Genomic DNA, 7,830 nt, shown 5'->3' with positions numbered 1-7,830 from the left:
ACTTGAAGTAGCCAGAGTCTCTTCACTGGCCTTGTCCATCAAGAAAGAAATGTCTATCTGGTGAGCCAGTGGTCAGAATTAAGAAGAAAATTACAGAATCTGGCTGTCTATGTAGGGTGGACATTTTTTCCCCTGTGAGCTTCTCTCCACATTCCAGAGACCACTGCTCACTTGCTTCACCCTCATAGGCTAAAGACTGTTACAGTCAGAGAGGGATCCTGCAGTGTTGCTGCTGACAGTGCCAGCCAGGGCCCTGTGGGAACTCTGAGAGAGTTCTGTCTTCCGGGAAGGAAGAGAGGGATGTCTGGGGGCTCAGGTGGAAGGGCAGCTCAGAGCTAACCCAGGACAGCAGTGTGAAGTGGGCTCAGGCCTGCAGGCTGCTCCTCTCCTTTTCTTGGCTGATGATGTTATTCAAGGATGGACCTGGAAAGCTGCAGAGCTGAGGAAGCATCTCACCAGTCAGGTCTGGCAACTTCTGGAAAGTAGGTTTGTGAGCATCTGTCATTTAACTTTTATAGTCAGTCATAATGTATCATCATAGAGATGAAAACTATTAACTGTGTATACCAATACCAATGGGGGTATAGCTCAGGGGTAGAGCATTTGACTGCAGATCAAGAGGTCCCCGGTTCAAATCCGGGTGCCCCCTTATTTATGTCTGGTTACTGACTTACCATTCATCTTAGGCAGGCCACCCATGGTGTTGGAAAGTCTTCCTTAGCTGAGGCCTCTGGAATCAATGTTACTATGTTCCCATTTACTGCTGTGGACCACTTCTTAGCCATATTGTAATCAGGATACATTAATTCAATGCACACAGATCTCTTACTTGTGCTGAGTCCTGTCTACTTTTTTTTTTTTAACCTGGCCATCTGTATTCTTTCCCTCATCCTCACTGGGATAGTTAGTTTTAATTGTCAGTTTGACACAATGTAGCCTCACCTTGGAAATACAGTCTCAATGAAGGATACAGTGCCCAGATAAGGTTGGCCTATGGGCATATATGGAGGGGATTGGCTTGAGGACTAAGTCAATGGATGTATGAAGACCCAGCACTATTCCCTAGGCAGGGATCCTGGATGGTGTGAGTGTAGAAGGTGAGCTAAACATGGACAAGCATGCATGCATTCATTTTTCTCTGCTCTTAACCATAGGCGTGACTAACTGCTTAAAGTTCCTGCTGCCTTGATTTCCCTGAAATAAGGGACTGTAACCTGAAATTGTGAGTTAACATTAACCCTGGCTGCCCTTACTTGCCTCTTTTCAGGGCATTTTTTTTTTTTTTTAATCAAAGCAGCAGAAGTGAAACTAGAACATACCTTCCCCCAGTGCCCCCCTCACTGAGCAATGGTCCAGTGTGGTCCAGAGATGCCCACTGAATGATGAACTGCATTCTGAATTTCAAGACTCTTGGCAGGCTAAGATGGGCATGGACAGAGTCTGAGGCTGTGCTAGCGTGGAGAAATGCTACCTGAAGTCAGACTTGTAGGAGGCAGAAGACATCAGCAGAGGATTGTTGAACTTTTTACAGTCACTAACTCACTAATGTCAGCTGTTGAGGAGATGCAGGAGGAGGGCTCTTTCTGCTTAGGAAGACGATTTGTTCCCTTTGTAAGACTGGTACATTAGGAGGTGGCTGAAACATCCACTGGGTTGACTGGTTTGGTTCCAAAGTACAGGACCTACAGGATGCTCACTGCTGGAAATGTACTGAGGGAATAGTATTGAAAGTGTAGAATGGCTGTCAGGATGACCCAGTAGGATATATATGAATTTGCAGAGCTGAAAGGCTGTTTCAGAGTAAAATGATGACTGTGAGCTCTTTGTGACACACTGTTCTTGTCACACATTTTATGAGAAGAGTCTGACTTCCCATGAGAACTGATGATTCAGAAAGAGAATTCAGAGGCAATGCAGATAGCACTTTGCTGTTGGAAAAAGTGAAACTGATCTCTCTCCATGGCAGGAGGCCTTGACTAAATCAGTTCAAGGAGAGTAGAGAAGCCAGAGCTTTCCTATGAGATATACATCTAGGCACTGTAGCTTGGATGCTTCTTATGAAGACTGATTTGAATGAAGTGATGCCTGGTAAATTCTCTTACATGGAAAAGAGCATCCCAGAAAAATAAAGCCTGTCCCACAGAAGCCCAGGGTGTCCAGATCTGTGTCACTGCTGCTTCCCTTCATCTATAAGCCTGCAATTGTCTCCTCTCTTTAGTGTTCTGCTAACTAGTCACCTCCAACACTGTCCCTCCTAGGACCCTATCAGTGTGCTTTGCAAACATCGGATATCAATCATAAGTCAGAGTCCATCAATGTTTAATGATGGGTGTCTATTTCAGAAGTTCTTAATTAGTCGCTCCATAAACCTGACATTGTGGAGGGATATCCTGAATCTGAGGCTGTCCAGTTCTGCTGAGGCAGAGTCAGTGGGTCACTTTGCCCCACTCTCCCCACTGTGCAGCAGTCCTTCAGTCTTTCTTTTTACATTTTATGTGTATGGCTGTTTTGTCTGTCTGCCTGTCTGTACAATGCATGGTTTCCTGGTGCCCAAGGTAACCAGAAAAGCATTTCAGACCTCCTGGAGCTGGAGTTAGAGATTTTTGTGAGCTGCCAAGTGGGGGCTAGGGATCAAACCTGTGTCCTCTACAAGCAACATGAGCATCAAACCATTGCTCCAGGCTCCATCCCTTCAGTCTGTCTCACGTTTCCATCCTTCAGTCTTGTCTCTGTTTTCTTGGTGCACAATTCTCTTACATTGGTTTCCTTTCTTTTTTATCCCCCTTTGGCCTATGAGTCCAAACCTATGACTTTAAAGTCCCCAATGGAGAGACTATGTGGCAAAATGACTCTGCTTGTAGCCTCAGACACTGGAATAAGGGCTGTGTTTACCTTGTCCTGGTCACTTGTGCCCTGCCAGGTTCCCCTCATACTACATACAGTGTGTGTGTGAGAAGACACTGGTGGCTGGGATTCACCACAAAGAGGGAGGAGACCTGTCGTCACTCATGCACTCCATCACCAGTGTAAGATGTATCCCAGCTGGTGTGTGTGTTCCTTGGATCCCAATCTTTCAGGTGACCAAGTCTTCATCATATTTAGAAGGGGAAGTGAGGTACCTAATTCTAGGCCATGGCAACGTCAGTGGAAAAAACCAGTTTCTGCATGTAGAACCCTGTCTGGAAGGAAGCCAGCACAGCAAGTGGAGTGGGCAGCAGGCAATGTCCCTAAAGGAAGGGGGATAAAGAGTAGGCTGACTTCTGCATCAACTGGAGAACTCCAGTGGAATCTTCAGAGCTGGGAATTCTGGATCCCGGGTGGTGAGAGAGAAGCACACAAGCCACCTGGATTCCAGGCTGCTTGTTGGCGTGGTGGGCACCCAATGGTGGCTATTGGCTGGCACCTGCTCTAAATGGTCAGGATCTGTGTTGTGGCAGACATGCTTCAGTGTTTGAAGTTTCGCTCTACAGAACAATATTCCCACCAAAGACCCAAACTTTCCACGGACAGCATTTGCTATAGTGCTGTGTGAAATGCTAAGCAGAGCCTGACAGGGCTGGAGCTCCATCATGTACCATGGACAGCTCCACAGTCAGAAGGCTTAGTTGAAGGCACAGAAGCAGCCTGCAGACCCCTCCATTGTACAGCAACCTCAGTTATTTCTTCAGGGTGGATAGGATTGCATAAAACCGAAAACAATAATCAAATTACCCCAATGCTGTCTAGTGTGCTGGCTCAGCGGGCATTAGCACTTGCTGCACAAGCCTGAGAATCTAAGGTGGATATGTATCTGTATGTACATTTTTCTAACATACATGATGACAGACATGTAGGCACATATATGTAATCCAAATAGTCATACAGGGTGATAGCAGTTGAAGACAGGAGACTCTTTCTGGATGCTCATTGATAGTTAGCATGGAGTTTGCATTCCTGGTTTAAGCAATAAGAGTGACTCTGCTTTAAATAAAGCAGAAGGTGAGGTCTGACACCTCAGACTTTCTTCTGAGCTTCCCACATACTCCATGGTAAACACAGGCCTTCATGTGCAAACACATCATGTATGCATACTCACAGTGTTATCCACACATACATACATACAGGTACATACACACTCATACCTACACACATATGCAATTTTAAACACACACACACACACACACACACACACACACACACACACACACCACCATTACCACCACCACCACCACCACCACCAGTGTTCAGAATTTTCAGTGTCCCTATCTCTCTAATGCTAATTTTCATTAGTGGGGAGTCAGGTACCCTAGGGCACTGGAGATGAGAAGTCACAGAGCATCCCTGGTGAGGCAGTACAGGGATGTGGTGCTTGAGGAGAATCTACACAATATGAGGCCATAAGTCACTGGCAGAGCCAATGCTTACAGCTACTGCAGTCCTGACTCAAGACTGTACCCTGCTGGCCACATTGGTGGCCATGTCACGCTCCTGAACCCTCAACTCTCTGATCCTCACTTCTCCACAATTCTGAGGACGGAAGCCATTCTTCAGGTTATTTCTTCTTCTGATAAGTTGAGGGATTCTCCAAATGGAGACCAAGAGGGAGGAGGATGGGAGACAATGGTGGACACTCTGTCCCTGCTGAGGAAGGCTGGCAGGAGAGTCCCAGAATCATTGATGTGAACGCTGCTGTGGCTTGGTCATTGTGAGTTGCATCTTGGTGGGTCTGATTTAATGAATGTGTTTTCACATCTGTAGCATGAAGCTTATATAAAATTAATAGGTAGAAACTAGTGTATCTGAAACATCCCTAGAGCTTTTTAGAGACACAAGTCGGTCATCCTAAGGTATGGTTCCCAGAGGATCTGCTTTAGGTTTTCACAAGTGGGGACGAAAGACATTTGCTTCTGGCCTACCTCATCCCACTTGCTATGTGTTCTTAGAACACATGGTCTTTTGAATCCAACATGAGGTCTCAACCTCATAACCTGCCATGCAGGTCATTATTGCAGTTCACAGAGTCCACAGCTGGGCAAGACTGTTGACGACTTTACAAAGTACCTTCCAGTTCCACCAAAGCTAGGCAACAAGGAGGAAGCTTCCTGGTCAGAACCAACTTGGTTCCCCATGTCCTGTGACTAATATGTCTGTGTCTTCACCAGTAGCATTTAGTGAGCATGTTCTGATGGGCATCTGAGAGCAATGGCAGTACCTTGTATTGTCCTGGGGCTCTCAGGAACACCAGAGTCGGAATTGCTCTACACAGGGGATTATGCTCATTTGAGAAGCCATAGATTGCCAAATAAGACATTCTTGTGCCAGTTATGGGATTCCTCCCTTGAATTGTTAGTCAGGGGTGTCCTGGAGCCACAAACGTTTTTACTATCTCCTAAGGTCAAGTACTGCTGTTGAAAATTTAATTACAATGATGATTTCTTGTCCTGTATGTATCACCTGCTCCTTGTAGACTAGAGTTTTAAGATCTTCCCTTTGGTGTTAACATTTTTGACACTCCCTATGGAGTTCACATTCATCAGTTGTGCCAAGAACTTGAAGAAACCTAGGGTGGAAATGTTGGGAGCTGACTTGAAGCAGAAAAAAGCAGCTAGAAAGCAGCTATCAACTTTGGAGCCATCTGGAACCATATACCCTGATGAGAGACTTGTTTTTCAAAAGCCTACAACAGCTGAAGCACACTCTGATAAATATCTTGTTTATCCCACATAGCTTGTTTTGCTGTTTAGTGACCCCAGCTGCATGGTGCAAGTGGTAAAATGTTTTCACCTGTGTTCTCCCGTTTGTGCTTATAAATACCCAGGATTTCCTTGTGAGTGGTGTAGTAGTGGGTGTGTGTGTGGGGGGGTGGTCAGTAGGAGGTGTGAATATAGTCTGTGGGAGACAGTAAAGGAGACTTGACCACACACTCTGTCTTGTCTCCATTCTTCATGTCTCTTGCCCATCCATCTTTACTCTCTCTCTTGACCAGAGCACTTAGCCCCAAAGCGTGGGGCAGTGCGGTTCTCAACATGGAAACTCACACCTTCCTTTATGGGTATTTTTCTTGTATTTTGGCCTTCCATCATTTTCTGTTTCTGATCATTGTGTCAATGTTGGGGAAGAGTGGATGGATTCAGAGCCTTCAGGTTTGAGCCCTTGTATGGGAGTTCTGTTAATTTCTCTTAAGGCTGAGTTATACTCATGGAAGACATCAAATTACCTTGTATTATGCAGCCCAGAGAGAGAAGCTATGCAGTTTACTCAAGAAACTTCAACTAATGGAGATTTCCTAGCTTCACTGAGGTCCTTCCTAAGGTGGATATGGTAAGTTAAGTACTAAAATCATATTTAAGCCAGGGGGCACCTGGATTTGAACCAGGGACCTCTTGATCTGCAGTCAAATGCTCTACCCCTGAGCTATGCCCCCACTTTATAGGTAAGGTAGCCTCTCATTAGCACATCTTCACACTTGGCACCACACCCATGCTTGTTTATGATCTACTGCTTCCTCTACTGATCTAGAACCCGGCAGGATTTTTCTATTTAAGTCTGCCCTTAACCGTTTTCCTTTCCAACTTTGATTAACCCACCTCAATGCCCCCTCTCTGGGTGTGCTACAGACCTCAGCTTCAGATCTACAAGACACTTAACTGTGCTGTTTTTTTTAAGTTCAGAATAAACTTTTCCTTAAACAGCCTAGACAAGAGCTGCCGGTTCTGGGTCTTCATTAGCCCAACCTGCAGCCTAGAGAGAACTTTATCCTCCAGGACATCAGGAGGGTGCTCATTACTTCACTCCATCATTTAGTCACTCAGTGACACTCATGGAGTTCATTATCTCTGGTCACTGATCAGCCACAGTGAGGACACACACACACACACACACACACACACACACACAGAGAGAGAGAGAGAGAGAGAGAGAGAGAGAGAGAGAGAGAGAGATCAGGCATTTCCCTTTTTCCTCAGAGTCTTAGTATACACTGGAGTCAAATTCACAGATCAGTCCTTCCTCTAAAGGAGCAGGAACCAACCACAGGCTAGGGGGAAGTGGAACTAAGGAGCACCCTGTAGGGGGCTCTGGAGGGACTTCCTGAGGGGACAGCTATGGAAATTTCCAGAGGAAGAAGCCACTTCTCAGCTTCATAGGACTCTTCTCTGACCTTCTACATGGAGAGAGCAGAGAGCAGTCTGTGCCACAACATGTAACCTGGATGGGTCTCACACTGGATCCTATACTAGCTCCTCTCAAATAGGAGAACAGAGACCAGGCCTGAGCAGGATACAGAACACACGGGAACACAGTCTCTTATGCGACTCTGTGTTAACCAATACTTCATTCACATTTGGTCTCTTATATATAAAGGAGACAATAAGAAGGGGGCACCTGGATTTGAACCAGGGACCTCTTGATCTGCAGTCAAATGCTCTACCCCTGAGCTATACCCCCATCTGCTTTATGTATATCTCATAGACATCTCTGAAGCTGTATGGCCACTCCCCAACATGTGTATTTTCCAGTACTCTGAAATCATCCACTTTCTCCTGTGAGGCCCAGCCCTAAGCCAACTCTACACACCTGTCTGTCACCTCCTCATGACCAGCGTCCTCCTGTCTTATTTCACAGCTGAGACAGAACACAAACACCTGGAAGTCTGCATTTACCTCATCCTGCAGACCCACCTACACAAGCCATACTCAAAGGGCAGGGTGTTAAGCAATTTATGGCTTTTGAGGGAGAGAGAACTGTTTTCTTTAAGGGAGTGGCTCTTGATAAGTCAATCTTATTGCTGTGGAATACTTCTGACCTAGAAATATATGGGCAGCACAAATTGGAGGACACAAAGCCTGGGGT

The 7,830-nt window shown here is 45.8% G+C and overlaps 3 non-coding genes across 3 annotated transcripts; 1 reads left to right on the top strand and 2 right to left on the bottom strand.

The window, feature by feature from the left end:
* The first annotated feature begins 577 nt into the window (after positions 1-577).
* On the top strand, positions 578-649 carry Trnac-gca (transfer RNA cysteine (anticodon GCA)). The gene has a single exon. It is a non-coding gene; the product is annotated as a tRNA-Cys (tRNA).
* Positions 650-6,331: 5,682 nt separating this feature from the next.
* Positions 6,332-6,403, bottom strand: Trnac-gca (transfer RNA cysteine (anticodon GCA)). The gene has a single exon. It is a non-coding gene; the product is annotated as a tRNA-Cys (tRNA).
* A 950-nt stretch (positions 6,404-7,353) lies between these two features.
* Positions 7,354-7,425, bottom strand: Trnac-gca (transfer RNA cysteine (anticodon GCA)). Its single transcript has one exon. It is a non-coding gene; the product is annotated as a tRNA-Cys (tRNA).
* Between the last annotated feature and the right edge of the window lie 405 nt (positions 7,426-7,830).

Source organism: Arvicanthis niloticus, chromosome 15, assembly GCF_011762505.2.
Source record: "Arvicanthis niloticus isolate mArvNil1 chromosome 15, mArvNil1.pat.X, whole genome shotgun sequence".
Taxonomy (NCBI): Eukaryota; Metazoa; Chordata; class Mammalia; order Rodentia; family Muridae; genus Arvicanthis; species Arvicanthis niloticus.
The sequence above is the reverse complement of the archived record's forward strand: the minus strand, read 5'-3'. Positions and strand labels throughout refer to the sequence as shown.